This window comes from Schistocerca gregaria, chromosome 3 (genome assembly GCF_023897955.1).
Source record: "Schistocerca gregaria isolate iqSchGreg1 chromosome 3, iqSchGreg1.2, whole genome shotgun sequence".
Lineage (NCBI taxonomy): Eukaryota > Metazoa > Arthropoda > Insecta > Orthoptera > Acrididae > Schistocerca > Schistocerca gregaria.
Genome location: NC_064922.1, coordinates 929752876 through 929771142, shown reverse-complemented (window position 1 = coordinate 929771142; position 18267 = coordinate 929752876). Strand labels below are relative to the sequence as shown.

Genomic DNA, 18267 nt, shown 5'->3' with positions numbered 1-18267 from the left:
GACAAGCCCTACATAACAAGGGTGGTGATTCAGAAAGTTTAGGGTGTTTCAAAAAGGACTTGACAACTTTGAAAATTAATATCAATTAATTCATAGTACCTACAGAGGTGATTATAGTGTCAATTTGGAGGGAAATACATCAAGTTTTGTCTCGTGTAGTTTGCTAGTGCCGAATCGCACCGTAAGGAGCGCTAGCGGCAGTTGCGTTAAAGATGGCTGCCGTCACTGAACTCAAGTGTGCTAGCTGTTTTAGATTAGATTAGATTTACTCTCATTCCAATTGATACGTACTGAGGAGGTCCTCCAGGATGTAGAACATGTGAGAAAAAAAAACAATACATCACAAATATTTACAACAAAAACAAATAAGCTAATGTACCATTCCACAGGCCCCAAGTGGAATGATCGTGTAGTTACTGAACGCTATATGAAATAGCCATTTTACAAATACTAATGCACTGAATTTAAAATAAAAAGTTTATTTATTTATTTATAAGGTAATAAACGTGTAATACAACTACTGTAATACCTATTTACAATGAACAAATTACTGCACTGAAATGGGCAGAAGTTAGATTCTACTCACACACACACACACACACACACACACACACACACACACACACACACACACACATTTACAATGAAAACATTACTGCACTGAAATTGTGCAGGTTTTACTGAGAAATTCATCAATGGAGAAGGAGTTGGCCACCAATAAATCCTTTAGGCTTCTCTTAAACTGAGTCTCATTGGTTGTTATGAAAATGTGTTTTCCTGAATAATGCACACCTTTTTGTACGAGACTAAGTGACTTTAAATCCTTGTAAAGGTTATTCTTATTTCTAGTACTGATTCCATGAACTGAGCTGTTGGTTTGAAAAAGTGATATATTTTTAATGACAAATTTCATTAAGGAATAAATATATTGGGAAGCAGTAGTTAGAATCCCTAGTTCACTAAACAGGCCTATGCAGGATTTTCTTGAGTTCACACCACATATAACTCTTACTGCATATTTTTGTGCCCGGAAAACTTTAGCTTGGTTTGGCTTGATGACTTATCTCAAAAAATAATCCCATATGACATTATGGAATGAAAGTAAGCATAGTATGCCAGCTTTTTCATTTTTATATCCCCTGTGTCTGACACAATTCGCATTGCAAATAGAGATTTGTTAAGACGCTTCAGCAGTTCTGTGGTGTGGTCCCCCCAGTTGAATTTATTATCAAACTGTAATTCCAAGAATTTAATACTGTCCACTTCTTCTATCTGCTTGTCATCGTATGTTAGGCATATAGTCGTGGGACACCCCTTACAAGTTCTAAACTGCATGTAGTGTGTTTTCTCAAAGTTTAGTGTCAAAGAATTGGCTAGGAATCAGTGATTAATGTCCAAAAATATTTTATTAGCTGATCTTTCTAAGACTACACTTGATTTGCTATTTATTACAATCTTTTTATCATCGACAAACAAAACGAACTTGGCATCTGGTAATGTTACTGATGAAAGGTCATTGATATATACAAGAAAAAGTAAGGGCCCTAAAATGGAACCTTGTGGGACCCACATTTAATTACTTCCCAGTTGGTTGATGGCTGATAGCTTGCTAAGCCGTACATGAGAAGGGCGACGATTTCTAAACTACAGGGTGTTTCAAAAAGGACTTTACAGCTTTGAAAATGCTTATAAATTAATTCGTAGTATCTACAGAGGTGATTGTAGTGTCATTTTGGAGGGAAATACACAAAGTTTTGTCTCGCGTAGTTCTTTAGTACCTAATCACACCGTTAAGGAGCACTAGCGGCAGTTGCGTTAAAGATGACTGCCTTCACTGCACCCAAGAGTGCTAGCTGTATGTTTTACGTACCAAGTACGCTAAAGATCCTCCTAGTAGATTTACAGTTTATGAGTGGCATAAATGTTTCGTAGAAACAGGGTGCTCGGTAAGAGTTGGGAAATAATCAGGTCGTCCAAGCACGTATGGCGACGTCGCTGAGCGAGTGAGACAACGTTTTGTCAACAGCCCTAAGAAATCGACCAGGGGTGCATCTCGCGAACTGCAAATCCCATACACGACTGGTTGGCGTGTGTTGAGAAAACGTTTGCATTTGAAACCGTACAGATTTACCATCACACAAGCAATAAAAGACGCTGAAAATAATTTGTTGCAAGAACTTCTGTGCGTATATGTTATATCGATTACATGAGAATGAACATGTCTTGGACAAAATCATCTTTTCTGACGAGTCGACTGTTCACTTAAGCGGCAAGGCTAACACACATAACCCTAGGATTTGGGGCAGTGAAAATCCACATCAAACATTTCAACATGTTCGCCATAGCCCTAAATTGAACGTTTTTTTATGCAACGAGCAAGAGCAAAGTTACGACCCCTTTTTTCCGTGAGAGAACCACCAATGGCATAGTGTTCCTGGATATATTACAACAAATTTTGATACCATAGATCGATGAGGATGACCAGGAACTAAATGTTTACTTCATACACCCCATTACCCGGTTGATGTCCGAGATTTTCTCAGTGACCTCTTTCCAGGTCAATGGACCGGCCGCGATGCGCCAATTGCGTGGTTCGCCGTTCCCCAGACCTGATACCATTCCATTTTTTGTTATGGGGTTTCATCAACGATATCGTTGTACTTCCTATGCTAGCTTCTCAGCCTGAACTTAGAACAAGAATTTACACCGCCACTGAGAAATTTACATATGCAGTGCTACAGCGAGTTTGGGAAGAAATTGACTTCTGATGGGATGTGTGCATGATAGGCCACGTACAACATCTTTAGCTCAAAGTAAAAAAAAAATAATTGATGTTTCCCTACAAAATAACAATAATCCACCTCTACATCTTCTTTCAATACATTTATATGAATTTTTAAAGTTGTAAAGTCCTTTTTGAAGCACCCTGTATATGTGTAGTTAATGAAAGCCGCTCCAGTAGTCAATAAGAGCTTTATTAAGTCGACGACTTCATGTCATTTTCAGCTGATCTGAATCTGATTCTTCGTACATAATAAAACGGATATATACATGTTTGACATCATAGGAGATGAAAAACAAAGCTTACACGTGTACAGTATACGTACAGAAAACATATACAGGTTACACTGCGCTGCAGAGAAACCTAATTGATGTTAAAAAAGAAAAGTGATGTGGGTTTAAAAAGTTACTTGCTCAATAATATCGTGAAAAAATGGGTTTGCCATGATTATAAAAACTGGCCAGTTCTATACGTTAAAATGTACAAAGGCCTTATTTCGCCATGCAATAAATAGACCTCTTAAATCCACTGCATGTTAATGAAGTAGAGAAGAATCTTAGCTGGTTGCTAAATACAGCCCGGAATAACGGCTGTCACAGCTTGATCGTTGATGAAAATGTTACTTCCACGAAGCCTAAAAGTAAACAATTGTCATGAAAAGATGTGGTACATAAAAACAGTGCGTATAGTCTCATTTCTATGGCAAGGTATCATATAAACTAAGCAATCTTTTTAAAAATGTAATGCACACATCGCATACAAATCTCAGCCTTCACTGTTATGTCTCTTAGTACACGACATTAACACAGCATAAGACATACCAAAACGGTGGAATACACAAAGTTTAATGCTCTGATTATAAGACTATCAACAGAGGAAAAAAGGGGAACGAATTTCTAAATTCGATGCAAGGAACGCACAGAATTAAAATGAAAAAAACAGCATAGGGAGTAAATAGTCACACCGTGCACAGTATCTAAAACATCATCATAATTCTTTATAGACTGAAGAAGGGAGGCTTCGGGGAATATCTGAAGAGAGAGAAATCTACGCACACCTGAAAAAATCCAAGGAAAAGAAGCTCAACGAGCAATACACGCTAACAAATACCAGATTCTTGGACATCGGCTCCCCTGTTACTTACAACTTCCTTCAAGAATTCTCTGGCAGTTCATGGACGTATCTAGACGTGGGGAGATCAAATCCTAAACTACTCCAAAAATTGAATTTTTTGTGCTACATATATATATTTGGACTTTTCTGAACAAACTGGCGCTTAAGTTTTGCAAACAAAATCCGTGTAAATCTATTTTAACAATTTTTAACTTTGACTTGACACATCATGACGTCGCATTGATCTCGACGTCCTTCCAGAATTGTGTGCAAATCTCACAAACTACAGGGTCTAGAAGGCTGTGGCTTTTCTGTGTACCCTTTGGATATGTTTACCATGGATTGGCTGCACTGATTATTAAATATTCTTTGATTAGATTACATTATATTTACTTTCATTCCAATTGTTCCGTAGTGAGGAGGTCCTCCAGGATGTAGAAAATGTCAGAAAAACAATAATACATGACAAATATTTACAACTGACATAAATAAATTAATGTACCTTCCACAGGTCCCAAGTGGAATGATCGTCATTCTTTTAATGAAAACTAAATGAAATAATCATTTTACAAACACTCATTTACTAAGATCGCATTAATGCACTGAATTAATTTTTTTTTAATTTATAACGTAATAAACATATAATAGAACTACTAAAGTACTTATTTACAACGAACACATTACTTCACTGAAACGGTGCAGAAGTTAGGTTGTACTTATATACATACAACACACACACACACACACACACACACAAAACACTTGGTTCTACTGTGAAATTCATCAATAGAGTAGAAGGAGTTGGCCACCAACAAATCTTTTAGGTTTCTCTTAAACTGAATTTCATTGGTTGTTAAGCTTTTTATAGCTCCTGGCAAGTTATTGAAAATGTGTGTTCCTGAATAATGCACAACGTTTTGTGTAAGAGTAACTAACTTTAAAACCTTGTGAAGATTATTCTTATTTCTAATACTGATTCCAAGAATTGATCTGTTGGTTTGAAAAAGTGATGTATTTTTAATGACAAATTTCATTAAGGAATAAATATATTGGGAAGCAGCATATGCTTATAAATCTTTGAAAACAAAACAAATATTTCGATATTTGGTTGCTTGCTGTGTTTGTAGTGAGACGCCAGAACAAGGAAATGGGTACTCTAGAACTACACCAGTTCTGGACAGTAGTTAAATAGTGCAAAATAATAGTTGTACTAGCGAGAAATCTGTTGACACTCCTCCCAGTGCATCGGAAAAAAACTGCAAGCTCATTTTGGAGAAGACACATTACCTCCCCATGAAGACGGTGGAGTAAATGTAATCATAGATTTGAATATTTTGACACCTGTGTTCAGAGAGACTGTAGCATTTAAATTATGAAATGGAGATATAGTGCTTTCCTAAGACGTGACTGCCAGTAATGGATTAGTCTGTAAACTTAAAATTATATGCACAAATTGTGGTGTTGATAGATCATTAATTGAGAATATGGCAGAAGTTATAAATGAACTATGTGAAGCCAATGTGAGGTTATTTTATGGATTTATGTGTATTGGGAGAGGTAGTAGTGGTGCTAGTCTACTTTGTGCTCTCCTGAATCTACAAAGCCCATCTATACAGTATGAGAAGTATACTGAAATTACTGGAAAATGCATAGACGCTATTGCAACAGAATACATGTAAACTGCAGCTGCAAAAGCAGTCAGTGAGAATGGTGGTGTAATAGCTATTAGCGCAGCATTTAATTGGCATGGCAAAAAATAGGTCATACGTACTTCCAAAAATAAATTTGTTACTGCTACAAGTCTTGGTATTGATAAGGCGTTGGACTTTGAAGTTCTCTATATATTGCCAAGGTTCACCTTAGTAGGAGATAATGCAGAGAAAAAGAGTGTCCATAGGCCTTCATCTTCAAAGAACTATGAAGAGTGAAGTGGTAGTATGGATGAAGCGGTAGCTATGGCTATTTTTCATACCTCACAATCAGAGCGAGAAGTTCGATACATGAAATATCTGGAAAGTGGAGACTGTAAATCCGTCAACACTGTTTCAAAAGCAAACCCTATGATGAACCTATTACAAAGCTTAAATGTGTGGGCCATATAAAGAAAAGGATCGGATCCCGCCTTCGTCAGCTGTAAAAGAAACTTGGCGATACCAAATTATCAGATGGAAAAAGGATAAAATATGCTGGAAGGCTTATTGACAAAGTTATTGAAGAATTTCAGGAATACTACGGCAAGGTCATTAGCAAAAATACATATGATTCGAAATGCATGAAAAGAGCAGTGTGAGCAACAACAGACTTTCACAGGCTGTCCACAGATACTAACACCGCACACAATTTGTGCCTACCGGCACCGGATACATGTTGCAAGTACAGAAAAACCGAGGCAGCAGGCAAACTAGATGAATTCAAACCTAAGCACTCAGTACCTGAAGCAGTTGTGGAGGCCATATCCCTATATTCAGGGACTTAGCAAATCCTGACTTGCTAAAAAAAATGCCTATATTGTAAGACACAGAATGTTAACTAGGCGTTTACTATCATTGTATGGACACGGGTTTAAAAAAAAAGGCTTTGCAGGCATAAAAGCTTTAAGATTGGGTTTGTGTGATGCAGTTATCTCCTTCAATTATGGGGATTCAGTAAGAATAAAACTCCTGGAACAGCCGAGAATAAATACAGCGCAGAATGTGGCAAGAACACTGGAAGCCATGAACCGATTAAGAGTCCGAAAGGCTGAAATTTCTGCTCAGCAAATGACCAAGGAAACATGAAAGAAGGGAAGAAAGAAAAATATCTATTACCCTTGTTTTGTTGTTGATGTTCTTCTTACATCCTCGTTTCAAGACAATGCACATTCCGTTTAACTGCTCTTCCCAGTCCTTTGCTGTCTCTGACAGAATTACAATATCATCGGCAAACCTCAAAGTTTTATCTTTAATTCCTACTCCAAAGTTTTCTTTGGTTTCCTTTATTGCTTGTTCAGTGTACAGATTGAATAACTTCGGGGATAGGCTGGAACCTTTCTCACTCCCTTCTGAACCACTGCTTCCTTTCACACTCGTCGGATCTTACTTCCACCTAGTTTCTAAACAAGTTGTAAATAGCCTTTTGCTCCCTGGATTATCCGTGCTACCTTCAGAATTTCAAAGAGGGTATTCCAGACAACATTGTCAAAAGCTATATCTATATCTACAAATGCTATAAACGTAGGTTTGCGTTCCTTAACTTATCTTCTAAGAGCAGTCGTAATGTGTTGCCTCGCGTGTCCCTACGTTTCTCCGGAAACAAAACTGATCTTCCCCGAGCTTGGCTTCTACCAGTTTTTCCATTCTTCTGTAAGGAATTCGTGTTATTATTTTGGAACTATAACTTATTAAACTGATGGTTCGGTAATTTTCACACCTGTCTACAGTTGATGGTATAACTCATAGTATGTTGTATAAAACAAATTATTTTTCCGAAAAACAGCCATATATTTACTGCATATGTTCAGGCGGTAAACATTTGGTAGTGATATCTTTAATAGTTTCAGAAATAATGGGTTAAACGCTGGCAAAATTTGCATAGTCGCTGTAAGGCGTCTAATCTTACCGTACAACTTTCCTTAAAAATTCTCCGGAAGTTCTTAGATGTAGCTGGACGTCTGTCAACATACTTTTGTAAGCAGTCCACGATGTCTCCGAGCCATGCTAGCGGCCTCTACTATTCCTTACGTTTTAACCTTTGCACGACAGAGGACGTAGGTATACTCTCGTCCTGGACGCCCTGATCACTGCAAGTTTTTTTTAACACTTTTATTAAACCAAAAAATTATTTGTAGCCTTTTATTTGTTAATAACGCTGTTTGAAAGTTCGAACAGACGCGAATATAACTCTTCTTAAAGTTAAAGAGTGCCACCACTTTTAATATATCGAATTGTACAGTTTCTATAAAATCGAATTTTACAGTTTTTATAACCACGACAAGCTCATTTATCTCTCTCGATATCATCGGACACATAACTTTTCGAATACATGTGACTTTTGCTTATGCTTTGACGTTACTTCTCTACAGCGTAATGTAAGTTACGCACTGATGAGCCAAAAAATTATGACCACCTGTTTAGTAGCTAGTTTGTCCGTCTTTGGAACGATATACATCATGGATTCTGCGCATCAGGGGTCGATAGTTTGTAGGTAGGTTTGTGGAGGTTCGTGGCATTAGATGTCTACGCACAGGTCAGGTAATTCACGTTAATAACGAGACGATGATTTGCGTATGCGGCGATGGCGTCCGGTAGCGACCCAGATGGCTTCCATATGATTTACATCAGGCGAATGTGGTAGCAAAGACATCAAAGTGAGTTCCCTGTTACACTCCTCAAACCACTGTATCACGGTTCTGGCTCCGAGAGATGGACAGTTATGCGGCTGAAGGATGACATCGGCGTCGGAAGCACCGGACGACAAAAATGTTTGAAGAGGTCGTTGACCGTACCAGAGCATCTTACCCTCGTAGTCAGAAGAAGTCTGTTCGGAAAGCAAGTCTTGAACTACAGTTTCCAAAGACGACAGTGTAGAAGGTTTAAAAAAAAAAAAACGTTCACACATGTCATCCATGCCGGCTATAGTTGATACATGCTTTAAAGCCAGATGACTTTGGTAGACGTTATAACTTTGCAAGTGGAATGTTGCAGTGGGAAGATGACTTTCTTGGTTGTGTGGTGTTCAGTGATGAGGCAACTTTTCGCCTATCTCGAAAGACAAATATCCGTAATGCTCGTACCTGGAGGTCAGAACATCCCCATGAACCTGTACAACATCAGAGAGATTCCACAAAATTAAACGTTTTGTTCCGATGTCAACTTCTTCGCTGAAGCTGCCGTGACAGGGCTGTTTGTCTAGATATATTGCGAGAATGGCTCTGTTCCCACTCAGAAGGCGAATGTGAAAACTTGGCTTGGCAGCAGGATTAACCCCTTCGCCATTGACGTCTCTTTGTACGAGAGTAGTTGAACGTCAAAGTCCCTGACATTTGGATTTATCAGAATGGTCAATACGACACAGATCTTTCCCACTGGCCTCCACTATCATCCACCTTACGTCATGTGATTTTTTTTTCCTTTCTAACAAAAAAAAATCTACATCTAGCCACTACCTAATGATTCGCCAGAGTTGAGACACAGAACTAAAGAGGCTGTTGCTGCCGTTACTCCAGACTTGTTACCAAAGTGTAGGAAGGACTGGATTTCGGGTTGGATGTGTATCGCCCTAAAACTGCACAAGTTGAACATTTGTTTAAAAAAAGTTAGTGTACCTTTAATTTCATATTGTATTTATTGTTGTTGTGACTGACAATTCGCAATTTTTCACAAACACATCTTTTATTGATATAAGTTTACAAGGTTGATGACAACATACAAACTAAAGGGAACAATAACGATGCCAGAAAAAATCTCCTGATTTAGGCAAACAAAAGTTAACTTCTAATTGTTCACAAAGGTTCGTGGTAACACACTCACACACTAGTAACACTCCAATTCAGAGGCGAAGACGTAATCTTCAGCATTCGCACTCCACGAGGTCGGCATCCGGCGTGAACTGAGCTTCGGGGCTGGTTCTAGCCCCTAAATGGCTGTCTCCAGCCAGTCGAGTTTTGGCGTAGTGATACTTCCTGCAGGCCGTGCCTCGAGCTCCCGCTGCCGGAAATAGTGCTCGGAGTGTCTATTTCCATTATCTTGTGTGTAAATAGCCAGCGTTTACCGTGGTGCTTACGGTACGCCTTGGGCGTAGACAACCTCGTCCTCAGTGGTGTAATATGGGTTGCCGCCCTCAGGGGCTACCTTGGCTCCGGTATAACAACTGTAAATAGCCTAAATTAAAACAATTATACCATTGAGGTTGACATTCTTTTATATGCACATCCTGTATACAAGCGGCGCACAGGCGAATAGAGACTCATTCTAGCGACAGTCCCAGAATGGGGAATTCCAGTGACGTAATAGACTTCGCCAAAAGGCAGATTTTTGTGGCCCAGCACCTAGGAATGAACATCTCAGAAACCACGGATCTTGTCGGCTGTTCGCTTGCTACAGTCTTAGGAATGTATGGAAAGTGGCTGACGAACGCTGAAACCACATGTAGGCGAAGAGATGTTGGACGTCCACGCCTCATCGTAGAGGTCACAGGCTTTCCCGCTCTGTAAAGGTGGTGATCGGTGGTAGATCTGAGGACACAGTGCAATGCTGGCGCGGCACAAATGTTTCGAAGCACACCGTACAGCAGATATTGTTGAACATGGGCCTCTGCAGCTGAAGACATTGACCCAACGACACTGTCAGTTTCGATTGCAGTTGGCACGGGAACATCGAGATTGGATCGAAAAGTGGACTGGATGGAAACGTATCACTTGTTCGCTTGAATCACGTTTCTTGTTACACCGAGTGGATGGCCGTCTCCGGAGACGCCGTCCTCCAGGCGAACGCCAATTCAAAACGCGTGCCGATAAGTAGTTGAACTATTATGCTACTGGGAACATTCAACAAGGCTTTCATAAGATCTATGGTAGTAATCTAAGGTACCATATCAGTTGTGGACTGCACGAACATTACAGCGGAGCACCTGCACCCCTTCGTGCTTGTTGTCTTCCCAGATGAAGATGGGACAGTCCAGCAGTGTAATTGTCCCTGTCACAAGCCCAGAACCGTGCTTTGGTGGTTTGAGGAGCATCCTAGCGGGTCCATGTTGATGCGTTGGCCACTAAATTCATCTGATCGGAACGCGATGCGACATGTCTGATATGGTACCGATGCCCACAAAGCACTAGCTCGTAATTTATGGATGTTGCATTGCTTCGCACAGACATTTGGTGCCACATTCAGCCCGAAACCTATCAAGGATTTAGCAAGATTCTATTAAATAGATGGTCAGAATGTTTTGTCTCGCCAGTTTACATAGTAAGAAGATGTGTCCACATCCTTTTGCGCACTTGAAAATGAGTTGAAGCTAGAAATTTTCATGTATGACAAACTGTTTATTTGATCCACCCATCCTGGTGCGAATGATGTCTTTCTTTGCAGTTGTCTAATGTGATCCACTAACCTTCCATTACGTCGTCGTCTCGTAGTTCCCTATACACTCCATTGTCTTGGTTACATGTCTTGCCGATCTTCATTTCATTGTGAAGGATCGTCGATAAATGAGTGTAAGGAGATATGTAACGACTTATACATAATTTTTCACTTGAAGTGCCAAATACCGAGCGAGGTGGCGCAGTGGTTAGCACACCGGTCTCGAATTCGGGAGGACGACGCTTCAATCCCGCGTTCGGCCATCCTGATTTAGGTTTTCCGTGATTTCCCTAAATCGCTCCAGGCAAATGCCGGGATGGTTCCTTTGAATGGGCACGGCCGACTACCTTTCCTGTCATTCCCTAATTCGATGAGACCGATGACTTCGCTGTCTGGTCTCCTCCCCCCAAAAACAACAATAACCCAACAAGTGCCAAATTACAGCTATTTTTAAGTGAGTAAGTGCAAGATAATGTCCACAACACAGAGACAAAAGTGGGTAATTTTTTTTTTACAGAAGTAATGTTAACCGTAAAAAGTGTGTAACAGCAGCAGACTAACGGAAGGTTTCTAGATGACAACAGAAAATATTTAGGAATAACGTAGCCAAAGTCTGTAGGCGGCCTTTATCCAACAGGGTATCAAATAATTACTGATGATGAAGACCACGATGTGATGATGACGAATACTACGAATCAGATTGCTACATACAGAAAGAATCCATCCCACATTACAACAACTACAAAACAGGGTAAGCGTTGGGAAGCAAGAGCAAAACCACGAGCTCAGCAAGGGGTAGGTCCTTCGTCCCCTCCTTCATTCCCTCTCGCAGATATATAAGAGATAGTGCCACAAGTTCCGATCGGTCTCCCACTACCATATTTCGTAGGTTTCCTTCTGTAACATACGTAGTTCGTCCATTGTCGTGTAGGCTGACAGTAAGTCGATCTCCGATCTAAAAGACACCCAGATAGCTTCACAAGTGTCATAGGGGTTCCGGCGTTAGCTTTGCATATGAAACAGTCGTGTAACCCTGTGATGGATAGCTTCCAAAAGGAGACACCTTATTGTCAATCGGTTCAGTGCCACACAACAACCTGTGAAACGAGTAAATGATAAACCAGATATCGCAGAGCTACTCAGGCAGTTGGCAGACTATGTTCATCAAAATTAAGGAAGTCAACAACCTCCCTTGCTAGTTGCTGGTAACACACACTACGGGGACAGTCCATCCCACGGGCTGGGAATGCTGCTGGGACACATTCCTTCATTTTGCCCGCAGCGACATTCAGTGAAAAACTTTAAATGCGGAATTGAGGTGACCAAAATATTATACGTGTTAAAGGAATATCATATTAAACGATGCATGGGGAAAAATTTATTTTCGATATCGTCACTTTTTATTACAGTGCAGTAATCCCATTTCGTGCTAAAATTTACTCTTCTATGTACGTATCTTGTATTGACTATATATTTGGTATATTATTGTTTTCGAGGAAACATTGTTACTGTTTATCCAAACTGGGAAGCCGATCACGGAACACAGTTGCCGCCTTCCACGCTTTTTCGCTTGCCATATGTGAGCTTGACAACATTCCCATATTTTTAATACACTGGTTTTATCTTTTCCCGATGACAAACAAGGATCGTTTTTGAGGTCCTTCCGAATTACGTGCTACCAATACCATAATACTGTCCTGTAGATTTTCTCCTCTGGACATGATAAAAGATTCGACAGCGTTGAAGATATCTTTCATATTATATTGTTCAATTACTGAAGGCAACGTCGACTGTAACCAATCTGTTGACATGGCCATATAACTTGGTTAGTTTCACCGTAAACATCTTTTAACACTATGCCGTTACTACACTTGAAGTGTTCCAACTAGCCTAGATTTGCAGAAAATTCGATAGTCATTTGTTTTACAACTCCGTGAGCTCCTTCCAGTAATAAAGATCTTGATGTAGGAGCCTTTCTGAGACCTAACTTGTCTAAACCAAAGAAAAAACGCAATCTTCTCTTCTTCACGTTTAGCCTCTCTCATTTGTTTTTCTCTGGCTCGAACCTGCTGCGTTGAAACATTTTCAGCAATGAACACTTGGGGGCAGAGTGTAACATTCATTTAGAGTGTAGCATTCAACATACTAGTATCACAGGCGATAGCTAGACCGTTCTCGAGTACTTTTCTCTCGAGGGACTAATTCAACAAGGTGCGCGTGTGAGCTTCTGTATAGTTTAGAATGTATGTGGGAGACACTGGCGGAATTGTAGCTTTGATGTCGGGTCGTGAACAACCTCCGGATAGCTCAGTTAATCACAACTACCGGTGAATGACAAGGGTACCAAACTCGAACATAGTGCTAGTTCAGGAGGTTTCACGTCCCAAATTTTCCTATAGCAGCTAGCTGGTTTAACTGGAGCATTTCTCGTGGTGTGGTCGAGAGGTTTTAGGCGCTTCAGTCTCGAAGCGCGCTGCTGCTATGGTCGCAGGTTCGAATCCTGCCTCGGCCATGGATGTGTGTGATGTCCTTAGGTTAGTTTGGTTTAAGTAATTCTACATTCTAGGGGACTGATGTCCTCAGATGTTAAGTCCCATAGTGCTCAGAGCCATTTGAACTATTTCTCGTGGTAAGCAAAACAGGCACTTGCACACTACCGTTTCTGAAAATTGCAACATCTAGTAGGAATGATGTGAATCAAAAACGGTGGACGTGTAGAACAGTGGAAAGATGAAAGTGATTAAGATTGCATAGACACGGCTTAAACGTCGACTCAGAAGTACTCTATTTTGTGTGATCGGACTTGGCAGTGTTAGCCGAGCTCAGTCGGTGCAGAGCCTTCAACGAAGTAGAGACTTGCCACCAAGTGCCAGCATGTCTCACCTACATCAAAGAGCACAATGTTACCATGTGGATGAGTTCGAAAAGGGCAGAATGGCCGGTCTCCAGAAAATGGGTTTGTCATACCGTGACACTGCGGCTAGGACAGGGCATGTTGCTACGATAGTGATAAGTGTATGGAACCGGTGGACATCATAGAGCCCACACAGCGACGAGCGTAATGTGGCCACAGATACCTTGTCCGGGTGACCGTAACCGACAGAACAGCTTTTTCCACAGTGCTGGCTCGACGCTGAAAACTGTAAGGTGTGTGGGCACGTCTGCGTCGGAAGTGTTACGTGGTCTGTTGAGAACTGAACCGATGGCTCCCATGAAGACGTGAACGCCGTCACTGTCATTGAGTGTCAAAATATATTGTTTTCGGACGAATACCACTAAAAGTTGTCCTACAGTGATTGCGGCGTACGTGTTAGACACTACCGTTGTGAACGCAGTCGGACTGCGTTAGCGGTCTAGCAGACAAATGTCACGTGTGGTTCTTTGGGATGGCATTGGCTATAAGATACGATCTGACCTGTGTGTTGAGGGCATTCTGGGTAGCAACAGCTACATCAGGGAGTTTTAAGGAACCGAGACGCTGCTCCTCCTGTTCGCAGATCCATATCCATATTTCAGGAGGACAATACCCATCCCCATATGAAATGGAGTCTGCAAGCCTTCTTCGAAGAACAACGGGTATCATTCCTTTATCATTCATTTGCTTGGTGCACATTCGCCTCACATGGAGCCCATCGATCACGCCTGGGATCTAGGCGGTCGGAAATTTGTTCGTTCTGGTCCTCCTGCAGTCAATGTCGATGCCTTATGGACCTGCCTACGAACAGCGTGGCACTGTGTTTCCCAGCAGTGTTTCCAGCCCTTCTTTCGTCCTCTGCCGAGACATCTAGAGGCTCTGACTGCAGCACGTGACAGTTTCACACCGTACCGAATGCTCGTCGCCACAGCGCACGTACTTGTACAGTTCTGTAATTGTAACCACGTGTGTATATTCATGTGTCTAATCTGTGGAATAAATTTCGTTGCAATCACCAAACTTCTTACTGGTGTTGTAAGTTTCGCAAGCAGTACTATAGTTGGTTGGTTGGTGTGGTCTTCAGTCCAGAAACTGGTTTCATGCAACTCTCCATGCAACTGTGTCCTGTGCAAGTTTCTTCATCTCCCAGTACCTGCTGCAACCTACATCCTTCTCAATCTGTTTAGCGTATTCATATCTTGGTCTCCCTCTACGATTTTTACCCTCCACGCTGCCCTCCAATACTAAATTGGTGATCCATTGATGCCTCAAAACATGTCCTACTAACCGATCCCTTCGTCCAGTCAAGTTGTGCCACAAATTTCTTTTCTCCCCAATTCTATTCAATACCTCCTCATTAGTTATGTGATCTACCCATCTAATCTTCAGCATTCTTCTGTAGCCCCACATTTCGAAAGCTTCTATTCTCTTCTTGTCCAAACTATTTATCGTCCATGTATCACTTCCATACAAGTCTACACTCCATATAAGTACTTTCAGAAACGACTTCCTGACACTTAAATCTATACTCGATGTTAACAAATTTCTCTTCTTCAGAAACGCTTTCCTTGCCACTCCCAGTCTACATTTTATCCCCTCTCTACTTCGACCATCATCAGTTATTTTGCTCCCCAAATATCAAAACTCCTTTACTACTTTAAGTGTCTCATTTCCTAATCTAATTCCGTCAGCATCGCCCGATTTAATTCGACTACATCCCATTATCCTCGTTTTGCTTTTGTTGATGTTCATCTTATATCCTCCTTTCAAGACACTGTCCGTTCCGTTCAGCTGCTCTTCCAGGTCCTTTGCTGTCTCTGACAGAATTACAATGTCATCGGCGAACCTCAAAGTTTTTATTTCTTCTCAGTGGGTTTTAATTCCCACTCCGAATTTTTCTTTTGTTTCCTGTACTACTTGCTCAGTATACAGATTGAATAACGTCGGGGATAGGCTACAACCCTGTCTCACTCCCTTTCCAACCACTGCTTCCCTTTCATGCCCCTCGACTCTTATGACTGCCATCTGGTTTCTGTACAAACTGTAAATAACCTTTCGCTCCCTGTATTTTACCCCTGCCACCTTCAGAATTTGAAAGAGAGTAGTAATGGGGTTTTAAATGTCTAGGATGGGTATAGGAAATGACATTTGACAGACATGGAAATCACTGCCGCTGTTCAGATCAGCGTAACATGGACACCCATTCGAAATGTGTGTTGCCCAAGGGCTGGCCACCGCAGCGAGATACAGCGAGCAGTAGCTCAGATTCCCCCCCCCCCCCCCCACCCTTCCTCCGCTCCTCTCCCTCCCCCTCCCGATCCCTCCGCCGCCTGTATCAATATAAGAGGCGAGGTCAGGAAATGTCTAGCGTTCCCGTGTAGGCGATATGCAAGTATCTTAAATTCCGCCAAGACAGATTTGTGACAAATTTCAGGTTACATATCCGCAGTGTAGCGTGAACTGTTGCTTATTTTGCCAATAAGGCCATTCTGCACGATCTTCAGTCCTGCAGATGTGTTGCTATAACGGGGAGGACACCATTACGTCCTGACCAGGATACGCTTCGGGCTCACGTCGGGAAGTTCACTATGAAATCTATCTTCCATTACATCCTTAAACATTTGTTGTTTATTTATTGAGCCCCACTAACGTCCCAAATCCACGGCTTTGATGGATAAAACATTTAATAATTAAAGGTGTGTGTGCCGCACGCTCTCGAACCTAAAACCTTTGCCTTTTGCAAATAGCCGCTCTCCCGACTTGGTTCTTAAAAACATGACACACGACAGGGCCGCACAGCTTTATTTCCGCCAATACCGCTTTTCCTATCTTCCAAATTCACGGAAGTTGTTCTGTAAACCTTGCGCACAGCGGTTCTCGAACGGCTCCTTTACCAGGGGGCGGATTTCTATGGTGGAGGACCATCATAGAAATCTGCCCCTTGGTGACGAAGCCGTTCGAGAACCGCTCTATGAACGTCATGATCGTCGGAAAATTGTCAATTCCTCGACATTGTCGTGCGTATCCGATATCTGTGTGGTTTTGGTCAAATAGCTGGCAACATTTCATTATGACTGGACGCGCCATTGCATTTGATTCACATATCGCCAGAATTCTACAATGAATCTGTGTGCATCTTACTCAAGTTGCAAGAATGGACGGTCTCGCGTACTTTAGTTGTGAAGTACATTTCCAGTTGCCGCCCCATTTCACTCCCATACACTGTTGCACCTGTCGTCCGTAGGGGGAACAGAAACGTGTCAGCAGGAGACTCAGAAAATGTGCTCTTGTTCGGACAATGCGCAACTTTTGTTGCGCGGTGTTCTTAATGTTGGACGACGTGCGTACGTAGATGGTCTACTGCGTCACTTTTTAATGCAGAAAACAGTACTTTTTTTTCTCTGAAAGAAAGATACCTTTTGCATTTAGTGTAGCGCGCAAATGTGAAACCCTTACATCCAGGCAAATCACACCTGAAAGGACTTTTCTGTGTTTTTTTCATCATCTTGGGTAGGTTCATGGCATGGATCATTCTTGCTGTTTGTGAAGGCATAGGCTTTGGAGTTATGGGCCGCTTCTTCTTTGGAAAAGTATCATCTTTGCTATGACATTCCTTCTCTTCTTCTTCACTCTCTTCTTCCTTTTGTATTCTGTCTTGTGAATGCGAAAGTGTAGGTCCTTGCCGAATGAAGGCCCAGCGCTTCACTGAAACTACTGGGTTATCAAAAAGTGAGTATAAATTTGAAAACTGAATAAATCACGGAATAATGTAGATAGAGAGGTACAAACTGACACACATGCTTGGATTGACATTGGGTTTTGTTAGAACCAAAAAAATACAAAAGTTCAAAAATGTCCGACAGATAGCGCTTCATCTGATCAGAATAGCAATAATTAGCATAACAAAGTAAGGCAAAGCAAAGATGATGTTCTCTATAGGAAATACTCAATATGTCCACCATCATCCCTCAACAGTAGCTGTAGTCGAGGAATAATGTTGTGAACAGCACTGTAATGCATGTCCGGAGTTATGGTGAGGCATTGGCGTCGGATGTCGTCTTTCAGCATCCCTATAGATGTCGGTCGATCACGATACACTTTCGACTTCAGGTAACCCCAAAGCCAATAATCGCACGGACTGAAGTCTGGGGACCTGGGAAGCCAAGCATGACGAAAGTGGCGGCTTAGCACACGATCATCACCAAACGACGCGCGCAAGAGATCTTTCACGCGTCTAGCAATATGGGGTGGAGCGCCATCCTGCATAAACATCGTACGGTCCAGCAGGTGTTTATCAGCCAGGCTGGGGATGATGCGATTCTGTAACATAGTGGCGTACCTCTCACCCGTCACGGTAGCAGTTACAAAACCAGAATCAATAAAGGTAGATGTCGTAAATCCAA

General features: G+C 41.5%; 1 protein-coding gene across 1 annotated transcript in view; it reads left to right on the top strand.

The window, feature by feature from the left end:
* Positions 1 to 18267, top strand: part of LOC126355813 (protein Skeletor, isoforms B/C) — a 647689-nt gene that overhangs the window by 545668 nt on the left and 83754 nt on the right. The gene's annotated exons all lie outside the window — the stretch shown is intronic.